This window comes from Ostrinia furnacalis, unplaced genomic scaffold (genome assembly GCF_004193835.3).
Source record: "Ostrinia furnacalis isolate ACB-3 unplaced genomic scaffold, ASM419383v2 OfSCF3012, whole genome shotgun sequence".
Classification (NCBI taxonomy): Eukaryota; Metazoa; Arthropoda; class Insecta; order Lepidoptera; family Crambidae; genus Ostrinia; species Ostrinia furnacalis.
Window position 1 is genome coordinate 887,067 of NW_021133251.1, and position 13,176 is coordinate 900,242.

At 37.1% G+C, this 13,176-nt stretch overlaps 1 pseudogene; it reads left to right on the forward strand.

Moving 5' to 3' along the window:
* Positions 1-10,110: 10,110 nt before the first annotated feature.
* On the forward strand, positions 10,111-11,848 carry LOC114356956 (uncharacterized; annotated as a pseudogene).
* The last annotated feature ends 1,328 nt before the right edge of the window (positions 11,849-13,176 follow it).

A 13,176-nucleotide genomic window follows, 5' to 3' on the forward strand; every position in this document is an offset into this window, starting at 1 on the left:
GTCAGAAGTGGGATTGATCGAATTGTAATTCCTTCGCGAATCGTCGACCACTTGGGTTCGCCTACCACGTAGACTTCATCCGAAGATGAAGAGGATGAGGAGAACGAGGTTGTTACACAAGTTAAAAAGAAACTACGAGATATTCATCGGAAAGCTAAATTCCTTCGATTCTCTACACGTTCGTGAGCATAATCGAGGCCTACGAGTTTGAATGAGAAGTATCTTCGAAGGTCTAGTGAAACCGTTTATGCCGTCCAAACCACCGCCACATCGGGATTTTCTACAATGTCAACGGAATATCTACAAACAGTCTTCCTTTTACTAGTGAGTACACCGCCAGTACAAGTAAACATCGTTATGGGATTTTTCATGTACGAGATCAATTGCCAATCAAAAAGATTGTTTAAAACTTAGAACTCTATTTTAGATTTACCGCTCGGGGCATTACAGTATGTCGAAACCTCATCATCGACGAGTTAGCATCGCTCATCGAAGAAGAGAAACATCGATAGCTGTAGGCTTTTAAGGAATTCGAAACTTCGTATCCGGCGCAATACATCCCTTCTATCATTTCAACTAATCGCTTATACAAAGAGTTATTGTCGACTGGTTCATTCAGATCCAACAGAAGTATCAGAGATTAGTAGCACCCGTCACTTTGATAATATTCACCAAATCCTAGACTCGTACTAGACTCCTTATACAACTTAATAAGTCATATGTAGCCATTAGTTAATTGTAATGATAATAATGAATGGACAAGAGTTGTGGTGCTATCAGCCCTTAAACTAATATAAAATAGCTACCACCGTTCTTCAGGTCAGCTGAAGCTGCTTTCGCATCCTGGCAAGTACTGCATGGCATGAGCGCTTTGGACCTACCTGTAAGCTCACTTGCATTTTAATTAAATAAATAAATAAGGCTATAGCCGTTAAATACAAGAAAGTAAATCAAGTTCCGCTCTAAAACACTTAACTACAAACAACGCCACCGCTCGGGCCATTACAGTAAGACCGCGAGTGAATAAGAGAAAAATTAGAACTCTAACGACCAAATCGCCGAAGAAAGAAGAATTATTTAATGTTCTCACAATCCCTGTACGAGAAATGAAAACATTACTAATGGAATGTTCTGTACACTCATTAAGGACAAAAATCGCCGAAGAAAAGAAGACCATAGCCAAAAGGCTTTAAAAAAATAACTTTGCCGAATCAAGATGCTCAAGATCTGTTTACTGTTATTGTAGGCAACCACGGGAAGCGTTACCACTGTAACACAACCCTTGCCAACTCATGCCGGATTGTTTTATGAAGAAGAAGGTACTCTATCAGTGTCTGATGACACCTGGAAACTAATCATTCACCGCGACCTAAAACCTCTTAATTCATCGCCCATGAAGCCCTTACTTGGGAGATAAAACAAATTCGATCAACTATCCTCAAAATATACAAATTTCCCCACCATCATCTCAACTAAATCATATTTGAAAGTCAATCTAAATAAAATAAACTGTCGTCTATCCGAGCTCAATATGTATCTTGGAAAGAACACCCGTCAAAAGATAAAACTTCTGAATGACCTAAGTTCTTACAATATCCTAACTCTTTTATGATACACTTCTAAATACTCACAAGCATACGCTTTCCCCGATCATACTGCGGAAACAATCGCTGATGCTTTTGTTAAATCATTTGTGTGTAAATTTGGTATTCCCAAGAGTATCCTTACAGACCAAGGTGCTGATTTCACATCAAAACTTTTAAAACAAGTCTCAAAGCTATTTAAAATTAAAGAGTTAACAACAACTACAATACACCCGCAGACAAACGGTAGCCTAGAAAGGAGTCATGCTACTCTAGCAGAATATTTATGACACTTTATTCAAGAAGATCAAAATGATTGGGAATCGTTGGATTTCGCAATGATTTTTTGTAACACTGCTGTCCACACCTCTACCAAATTCACACCACATGAACTTCTATTCGGAAATAAACCAACCATAGCGTCATCTATGAATGCAGAACCAGAATTTAAATATTCATAGGATGATTATGTAGATGATTTAACTCTAAAACTGAAAAAGTCAAGAGAAATAGCGAGAAATAATTTAATTAGCTCCAAAAACAAAAATAAGGAATATTATATGATAGAAGGTGATGAGGTTTTAATAACAAATAAAAGTAACAAATCAGAAAGGTCAAAGAAATTATCTCCTCAATTTACTGATCTTTACGAGTTCATAGAAATAAACTCTCGAGTTAACGTGACCTTACAAAGTAAGAGGAATAAGGTTAAAGTTCACGTTAATCGTTTAAAATTAGCTAAATAAGTAAGTAAATAAGACAATTCTCGTGTTACAAATTTACTTTCGCGACATTTAGCCGAGATGGACCTTATGATGTTACCTTTCTAAATAAAGGTGGAATTCATTTTTAACATACATGAAAAGCAAATCACTTAAATAGTGAATGGAATTTAGTAACGTATCTTGATACTTCAAATTGGCATAAACATTTAGACATTATTGAAAAGACTTTATTTGGAACTAGAAATCTTTGCAATCATGATACATTGAACAAATTCTCACTTTGTCAAACATCTATGATAATTTAAGAACTATTATATCCTAACCTAAAGAATCAAGAAACTGTTCAAAAAGTTTTCATTGGTCATTTCGGTCCAAACCTAAAACGTTCAAGTGGGACATTTAACTCGGGCCACTACACAACATCGCTCATCGAAAAAGAGAAATATCGACGTGACGCTAGTTGTAGGCTTTCAAGAAACTTCGCCGAACCATGTAGATCCAAATCATACTGTTACAGTGGTAAGTGACATTACTTTTGCCCTCCTTTATCCTATTTATGCTAGGTATATCACCACTACTTAAATCTTGTTCCATATCCTACTAAAATTGATCCCAGCATTTGATACGATCAAATCTATAGATTTATTAGATCAAGCGACTCTGCCTTTAAATTGATCACCGAAGACCAAAAGTCAAATCTCTTGGTATATGAATTAAACGATAATAATATGATCGGTTCGGGTGCATTGGACGTGCACAGTAAACAACACAATTTTTGGTATAGTTTGCGTACCTTTTTAATTAATATATTTTCGAACGTAAAAACGATATCGCATGTAAACTTAGAACTACAGTCTTTATTCCAAAAACCAAATGAAAGTATAACAGAATACTTCCATAGAGTCGACCTCTGTCAGCTCATAAAATATATGAAGAAGCTTAAATTGTAAATATTTTAGAATTTCCTTTAGTAACAAATGATAAATTTACTTTATACCACCTTTATTCTATTCCTATATCCCATCCTGATTCTTCCATATACTCTACTATTCTCCCTGAGTGAGCTTACATTGCCACAAGTTTTACAAAGCAGTAGTATGCAATCACAAAGTCACTGGCCGATTGCAAAACATTTACATCAAACATCAGAGTCTGCAAATTCATCATCTACAAAGTCAACGCAAGACCGACCTGCGAAATGTCGATCCTGAGCCACCTCGAGAAATGATCCAGACATCTGCGAAGTTGCAACCTTCACATACACGTTCCAAGATCTCAAATCAAATAAATGGATTTTCACTCTACAATACAAAACTCCATAGGCAGTACAGGCGACAAAACTTATGGTGAAATATCCGGGACAGGCATCATTTCGCTAGAACAGGACTGTAAACTGTATACAGCGTTAACAACACTCTCAGCCGAAAACGGAAAGACCTGCAACATCAGCCATCCTATATAACTGCGGATTTCGAAACCAGTTGTATTCAAAATCTTCTCTGTTGCTACTTATATTAATAAAGTCATTTTTCAAAAAGCCTAGTTTTGCTTTCACTACATAACAATTCCGAAAGTTATTTCAGGCCAATAACCAATAGTCAGAAGAAAAAGGAACTCTATCTGTGTCCGATGACACCTGGAAACTAATCATTTACCGCGATCTCAAACCTTTATTTACTCTCATGAATCGCTCAAACGCCTATCAGCCAAATTCGGCGAACTATCTATCAAAAACTTTAATTTTCCAAATGTTCTCTCTACTAAATCAAACCTAAAAACCAATTTGGATAAAATACGCATCGCCGAATTAAACGTGTTCTTACCTCGGGAAAAACCTCTGTCAGAAAAGGGAACTTTTATATCGACTCAGCTCTTGCTCAAATCATCGGCACTACAGATGCGGAAGGTGCTAAACATTACAACGAATGTATATGCTAGAGAAGCGCGAACTGATTTTCTATTAATACTGATTACTTTCTCAAGTACTTTTGAAATCAAATTAATAATTAGATCATTAGTAATATGCATTCGCCCTCTCTTTATGTTTTAAAAAAGAAATAATGTACTTAAACTCAAAAATACGACCCAAAATAGGTCTAACATGACGTTATCAACCGCATAACAAACAACGCCACCGCTCGAGCCTACACCGGGTAACATGACCACAGATAAATCAAACCGTCCAATCGGAAAAAACAATTGCAAAAAAGAAAGAATATTAAACCTGCCAGCCTTGATTGACAGACCAGTGTGCCTACCATGAGTTTACGTTAGGTGTGCTCGCTAGCGACTGCGTAAAAAAATGACATTAATTGTATGACATATTGTGCAGCGCCCCTAGCGGCTACTTTCAAAAAACAAAATCTTCATAGAGATTTTTGACGTACTCGCTAGCGAGCACACCTAACGTAAACTCATGGTAGGTACACTGGTTGACGCCATCCGGTCACTCGACACCATGCCCAGCAACCTTGAAGTGTCGGGTTACCCATGGCGCCGTAAAGGCACGAAGACAATTCACTGGCCCAGCGGTGTGTTACTTTATCACCATGTTACCAATATACCTAGATTGATTGATATGTGAACAAATAAGTGGGAATAGTCCCGTAAACAGAAAGACGTTAAATAAAAACCCAAAAATAGTTTGTATTGAAATTATTTAAATAAAGTGCAAATACTAATAACTGCACTTACGTCTATGGCCAAAAAACAAACTGCATCGATGCCTCGCAGACATTCGCGTAACTCATCTTTTAATAATTTCGATCAACTCAAAATAATCTGTGAAAATGTTTAACAAACAAAATAACTTGCCCCCAGCGTGCGCCCGCGCCGTGATTAATATCTGCCCGCGTATTTACGATCAACTTGGCTGCTTATAAAATTAGTAGCAGTTTCTGAGAATGCGTGACTCAAGCAACTGTTATTCTGAGATGTGGTAAAAGTTTAATCTGTTATTCACTGAATAAAAGGGAATAAGTTGTCTTATTCGTTTTGATATTACCAAACTTCTTGGTGAAGAAAATTGTAATGTCTGTTTAACTTGACAGTATTATTAATTTATGGCTTTAATCATAAATTAGATTTCTGCTGCTTCAGCCAAATATCTGGACAAAGGCTTCCCCTAAGGATTTCCACAATGACCGGTCCTGTGCTGCCCACATTCCTGCGACCTTCACCCCAATGGAAGACCTGCCTACACATACCATGTCAGTGACAGTGCCAGTAACACTAGGAAAAAATATTGAAAAACTTTAAAAAAATTTTCAGAATAAGACCTCACAACAGTAAAATCCAGCATGCAAAAGTGAATTTGTCGACATAGTCGGTTTTACGGCGCAGACGAGCGCGTCGACAGCGACACGACTCCGCGACATTTAATGGTTTAATCCGGGCGATAATTACTCGCTTGTTTTATTGAATCTGCGAGGATTCATTTAATGTAACGTGGAAGCTGCCTTTGTTTGTGAGTGTATTTCACGCACATGTTTTTGATACAGTGAGTTTAATGGGCGAGTATTTTGGGCTTGTATTGTCTGGAATTCAACGGGGAAATGTTGTAATTCGAAAGCACCACCTTTTACCTGATAACAAGCAAGTAATATTGACCAATAAGCAAAATATTGATCTATCGCTACTATTTTTAGTTACTTTAATTGACTCTAACGCCTGTGTGACTATTGATAATAATTATGTCTATAAATCAATTGACAGAAGTAACAGATTCTCCACAACCATCGCATGGATAATATAGAAAATGCTATTTAGACAAATACCTAAATAAGCATTGAACAAGGCTGTGGCCACACTGACGCAAGTATGCAAGCAGTTTGGCACTCAGGTGCGCGCAGCCCACGAAGAACGTTTAACTGAGTACGAAAACGTTATCCGAAGTTTCAATGTTGCCATCCTTCTCACGCAAAGCGAAATTTCAGTATGAGCGACGATGACAGATAGACCTGAAACTACGTAAATAGCGATTCGGAGTAGCCCTGCTGAATGCAGGTGACCGCAGTGCGACGGAATTACACGTAACACGTCCATTACAGGACGCATCTATTTGTAACCATTACAGGTCATTACGGGTCGGATCGTGTCACATGCGAATTGACAATTATATTACAATCAACTTGATTTATACGGAATCGAAAAGGATTAATGAAGCAGAACGGAAGGCAGAAGTCATTCAGTTTAATCAAATTCTTAATGCGTTTTCTGTTTGGTTGATTGAATACCAGAATTTGATGTTTCAAGAATTCAAAATACAATTCGATATTGGAATAAAATAACTAGCAGACGTTTAATTTTAGTAATATTACTATCGACACTTCACTCTCAGTGTCCAATTTAAGTTTATTCAGCGCTCACAACACATGGTTTAAAAATAGAAATCGTATTGAATATTAACAAAACATCATTCGTGCTGTTCGTGCATTTGCTTGCATTCCCGTTCTAAAAATATGCAACCCCAGTCACAGCATCCGCTTGCACAGTGTGAACTGGCCTTTAGCAAAACAATTGAGGATGTAGATTAAAATGCACCTTCACCATTTATTAACGTAGGACTTATTTTTGAATGACGACTGGCATGTTTTCAGAAGTTGATTACAATAAAAAAGTATAGGTACATTCGAAATTTAAATATCATTCGAAAATTATACTTGAGGAATAAACGTCATTTCATGGCAAACTGAACTCAATACCAACCTCAATACGATCTTCAATTGCTTTGTTGTGTTTGTGAGTAAACAAATGCGCAAACGCAGGCCAGATCGACGGATACTGTCAATACGATAAGCAGCATATGTTGGGACGTTCAATTTGTTTAGGACTTCCCCTTTCGTTTTTGTGATTTTACAATACATACATTGACGAATAGGTGGTACTAAAATGTCTTGACAGGACTTCGAGACTAATTCAAAGATTATAAGAAATCGGCTTTTAGTAAAAGACTCATTCCAAGACACTAATCCAAAAGTAAGTTTAGTTAATAACACTCTTTCTGGAGAGAGAAGAGAATATGCTTTCTTAAACAAAAACAAAACTTTGATTAAATTAAGTATGACAGATCTATTTTAAACGAACGGTTCAAATTCCAAGTCACGCAATTGAGTGCTCATTATTCTATCCTTTCTGTTCTGTTTAATATCATTACCCGAATCAGGATGTACTGGATCAGGGCATGATGGATGCGAGCGCTGACAGCCCCAATGCGCGTGAGTGATGGTGCTATAATGATGATCGGCGACCGTTGATCTTTGCGGGCAAAGGGCATGTCCTGTTTGACCTTCCGAATTGGCGTCAGATGAAATGGTTTCTGAGATTGCTTGTGACAGTCGGACACATAGTGAAGAAAGTGATGAGTAAAGTGAGTCGACAGTGGAAGCGAACTTCGCTTGAATTCCTTAACCACAGAGGGACGTAACCAGTTCATTCGAAATAAAGAAATTTGACAGCTAAAAACACTAACAAAACAAAATAATGAAGTTACCATTGTAACTAAGTATTGCAGTAGATTTAGTTAAGATGGTGGTAGTAAGAACTTAGTACAGAACTGTACCACTGTTAGAAATAAAGTAGTGCATAACGCGAACGCGCAAACTGTATTAACATCATATTGAACCGAATTATCACTTAGGGAAGTAATTCAAGAGCATTATCTCAAAAATATTTGTGTGTGCATTTGTCTCTATGAATCAGACACATAGATCTGATTTCATTAGTCCACGACATCTATGAGTAACCGCGTCGAAAATACTTTTCTTCGGTAGTCGTTCAGACTTCAGATGCGCTGGAATCGAATAAGTGTTTCAACAGCTCCGTCATCAAACACGCTGCTCGAGGAAGACATCGATCACGCGCCGGCCATCGGTCACCGCTAACGGGCTGGCTAACAGCTTGATGGGCTGGCCTTTACACCACACGACTTGTTGGTGCTACCCATTCAACCGCTATATTGTGTTAATGTATGTACAACAATGCAATGTAAGCAATGTAAAAAATGTTAAAGTTGTTAAATAAACTTTTATTTATTTATTATTATTATTTATTATTATTTAAACTATGTACATATGACCGATGAATAATGATCATACTATTAACAAAAATGGGTACGTCAAAATTTTGCTCTATTTAACCCAAGACTAGTTCGACATTAGCTAAGTATTTGTTCATTGTGTGTGTGTGTAAATATGAACCGCATTTTATCATCCTAGCCTACGAGACGATATTATGGCAATAGAAGTTCCAATAACTCTCAGGAAACAAAACGTACCTATCCTTTGGTTAGGTACAGACAGACTATCTCTATACCTACTTAACAAAATTCATCAAATTTTGCGGTTCATGTGTAAAAAATATGGAACAAAAGAGAAATGTATGGAACCAAAAAAAATGTATGGAACAAAGGAAACATATCAAATGACTTGCGGGCGTTTGGACTAATTCATACAACCAAGGTGTAAGTTATCCAACTGCCTTTTAGATAAGTAAATAAAGATTCGTTCCAAAAATCGTCACGTGTAAATACTACAAAATGCCATGAACATGTTTGTTGGCTTATTTTATTGTTGCTGCCTGCCCAATAACTGTGATTGGTCAGCTTATGAAACTGAGAAGGTAAAAGCTTCCGACAGAGGCTCCGCCTCGCTAAAGAGTTCACGACATCCATCACTGTTTCCGTTCCAATTTCAGTTAAAGTCAACGAGTTAGACGACTCTGTTAGGGTTGGATGTTTGCTAGTTACATTTAACTATAAAAGTTTTCTTCTTTTTCTTGTCGTGTCGACATAAAGAGTCATGCCTATACAGAGTCAGCCCAAAAAGTTTTTAAAAAGCTTGATTACATACAATCCTGTTACCCTAATTTATCAGAACGGAGTTTCAATCAAGTAGGCAACGTACATAACATAATTTGTTCATGATAAGGTAGACACTTTTTAATTTTATAACAAACTGTTTGGATTTGGTTCTAAGAACTCGAGAAGTTTGAAGAAACAGAGTTCCTTAAAAATGATCTTTCAAATTTGGTCCCACAGGCTCGTGTCAGCTTTAGAATCCGACCATATTTTACTGAGAATAAGTACAGTGCTGTATTTTCTTGTCCCATTTGATAATCATTGAACAACCATCTATGTCTTAACCCACGGTAACGAGACAAATCGACTTTGAATCTAATTTAGACCCAGAATAACAACTCTGAGATTAGATACTCAACAAACATGACTACATCCTCAAAAACACTCGCTAAAGAGCTTAAACCGATCAAATTGATCCGTTATTAGTAAACCAGATGCGGCAAGACAACGCATCTTTGTAAGCAGCCTGGAGATGTATCAGCGATGCGTTAGAGGCAGCAGAGATAGCGCACGCGCCGGCCCTTGCTTTGAAGTCGAGGAAGTGCATCGGAACTGTGTCAGGATGCGGCCACACGGTGCGTTGGAACTACTGCTTACTATACAAGGCGATCGTGATCGGCCGTAGACATAATAATAATCTTTTTCTATATCTATAAAAGCGAAAGGTCTGACTGACTCACTGACTCATCACGAAATCTAAGAAACTACAAGTTCTAGAAGTCTCAAATTTTGCATGGAGGTTCCTTTTAGAACGTAGGTGTGGTAGGTGCTCACTAAGACGGGATTTTGTAAAATTCAACCTTTAAGGGGGTAAAACGGGATCCACACCTACTAAGACGCGGGCGGCCGCTAGTATAATCTATTTAATAAAAGCGAAATACCACTCACTGATTTATTAATTACTTCTCGAATTACGAAATCTCAGAAACTATAACACCTACAAACTTGAAATTTGACAGGTAGGTTCCTTATCCTTAAGAATGGATTTTACGAAAGTCCACCCCTAATGGGGTAAAACGGGGGTTTATATTAAATTGTGGTGATATTAGTCAACTCGAAACTCAATATTTTTTTAACAATTAATCATCGACGTGACGGTAGCTGCAGGCTTTCAAAAAACTTCGCCGAACCATGCAGATCCATATAATAATACTGTTAAGCTGTGGTAAGGTAATATCTATACCATATCATTACTAAATCCATTCTTATTAAGACATATTACTAACTCAATGACAAAAGAAATCAAAAACGAACCTTCTACCCAATTGTTTAGTGAATTATCCTCATTTTTCGCTGCTTCATATAAAACCAAAATGACTCTTGACTTCTCGACACTTCTAGAATTAATCCCTGCATTCGACACAGCTAAAAATGACCAAATCTACAGATTTATCAGATCTTGTGAATCTGCCTTTAAGTTGGCCTTGAAAGACCAGAAGGCAATACTCGTAGTATATACGCTTTAAACAATATCACCGGTTCAGATGCATCGGACGTGCACAGTAAGCAACACATCTGTTGGATTCGTTTGCGCACATTTTTAATAGATAGGTTTTCAAATGTAAAGACAATAATTCACACTTAAACTTGGAACTACAATCCTTGTTCCAAGAACCAAATGAAGGTTTCACGGAATACTTTCACAGAGCCGATTTATGTAGAAGCAAAATCGTAGAGAAATTAAACGCCGAAACTGTCGACGACACATTGTTAGGTTACTTAGCGACTACCGAAGAAATCGCACTAAGTTTCTTGGTTAACGGATCATTGGAGCTGGCTCAGAATTTAAAACTGTATTAGCTGAAGCAGGCCGATTTGTAATGCAAGAAGATAAAATCAGGGCAATGAATAATGCTCGTCAATCACTATTCCGATTGACAGTCCTAACGAAAAATGCCCGTCAGCCGCTATTCAGGTCGACAGCCCCTTAACATAGTAATACTAATACAACCATTAGAACAATGCTACCACGTTATAGTTCAAATAATAGATTTACACCTCCAAACCAAACTCACCCACAAATTACGAGTAATTCTAATTTCACTACGTAACTTTGGCTTTACCTATTTTCCTAGACCACGCTCAGGATGCATATTTACTTGCTTGTGGTCGACCGGTTGCGGTTTAAAGACGCAACGGCTAGTTGGCCATCCTCTCTTTCCATACAATATTCGTGCCACCTGGTATGCCGGTTTGACCGAAACAGGCTGTCCTGGCTGGGTCTGCACATTGTATCGTAATGACAGTGGTAAGTAATAATTACCGATTAAATAAATTATTTTATCAATTTTTCAAATTAATTTTATTCTTAAAATGAGTGTATAATTCTTAAAATTTGCACAGCTAGTAAGACGGCGAAAAAAAGCCACAAATTCAAAACACGGAAACAAACGGACAAACAAAACCCAAGCGCGAGCAAAAATAACAACAATAACAATAATATCAAAATAAAATAACACCATTCCAAGCAGATCATTTTAAAACTCTGCCCCAATTCAACTTTCCACTTTCTTAGTTCAACACCACAAATATACGAGTTTTTAATTTTTTTAACTTTCTATGGAATTCCTAGAGAGAGGACCAATGTATGTATCTTTCGATATGAATAGATTTTTCATTTGTTTTTTTTAAACGGACGAATAATAAAGTGTATTGAATACCTACTAGAAGATCATTAAAATTTAGATTTTTTCAACAATCGAATGTAGTAAGTATGTATTATTATTTCCAATTCAAAGCAAGATATAGCAGAAAATGTGCTACTTCGAACGAAATTCAACCATCAAGGCTTAAAGAAAATAAAACTTCTAACAAATTCAATGATTTAGATCACAAGATGTTAGATCTCATGTTTGATTTAGATGATGAAAATGTTAAAAATCAGAAATACCATTACAAAATGGATGGAAAAGTCCCAAAAACTTGACTGTTTTACACTATTAAGTGCTGGACAAAGCGGTCTAGAAACCAAACACATAATTTCACCAACAGAACCAAATATTTGAAATATTCAGGTATAAACCACGTCTCAAGCGACAAAACAGACGAACAACAAGACTTTTAGAAAACCAAACGAATAGTTGTCACAAAGGACAACTGCACTTGAACACAACTGGGACCATACTGTCCCCGCGGAGACTAGCGTTAATTATATTTATATACCAGTCACAATAGATGGAACTCATAAGCATGTTTACTTGTTATCAAGAATATTAGGTAATGACCAAACACATTAGCAATAGCCAAGATCATTAACAATCAACTCATTAGTGAAAAGTAAACAATAATAAAGTTGTTTATCTCACAGCATGTAAGAATTAGAATAGCTATAGTGGGCTATTTGTCGTGTTTTTATAGAAGACATTTTTGTCAGAGTATTACAACAAGTGACGATAGCCTTTATTTTTCTTAACTAAACTTACTCAATTGAATAACTAGAACTTACTCAAGTTTAATGCACGCTTGGTCTTGTATGAATCACGGGAGATCGTAATAATACTTACAATTTACAACAAATACCTATGCACAAAAATATCACAGTGTATTATCAGAAGAACACACATAGGCTTTGCTGAAGCTGCGTTTTTGGTATACATGTGTGTTGTGACGACATCGTTTTTCATCACGTATATTATTTTAAGGATTTGTCACACTGGATGCGGTCTGCTGTCAGGTCAAAGTAAGAGGTTTCAACGCAGCATCACGAAGGTACATTTACTTTGACTTGATTGTAGAACGTATCCAGTGGGACATGTCCTTTATGGTACCTATGTGTATGATACACATTTGGGACTGAATGTGAAGGGAGCCGAATGCGAAATGCGACTTTTGAATTCGTTACGAAATGCGAATGGGACGGTCTGTCAAACTCTATCCATCCAGACCAAAGCTACTGCTTTTATCTCGGAACTATGTCCTGTTGTTCCAGTGCTTGAGACGGCCATTCCTTATTCATGGCCATTCTTCGCCTGCTCCTGCCAGCTCAGCAGTGGAAGGCTGTTGTCTCAGAAAC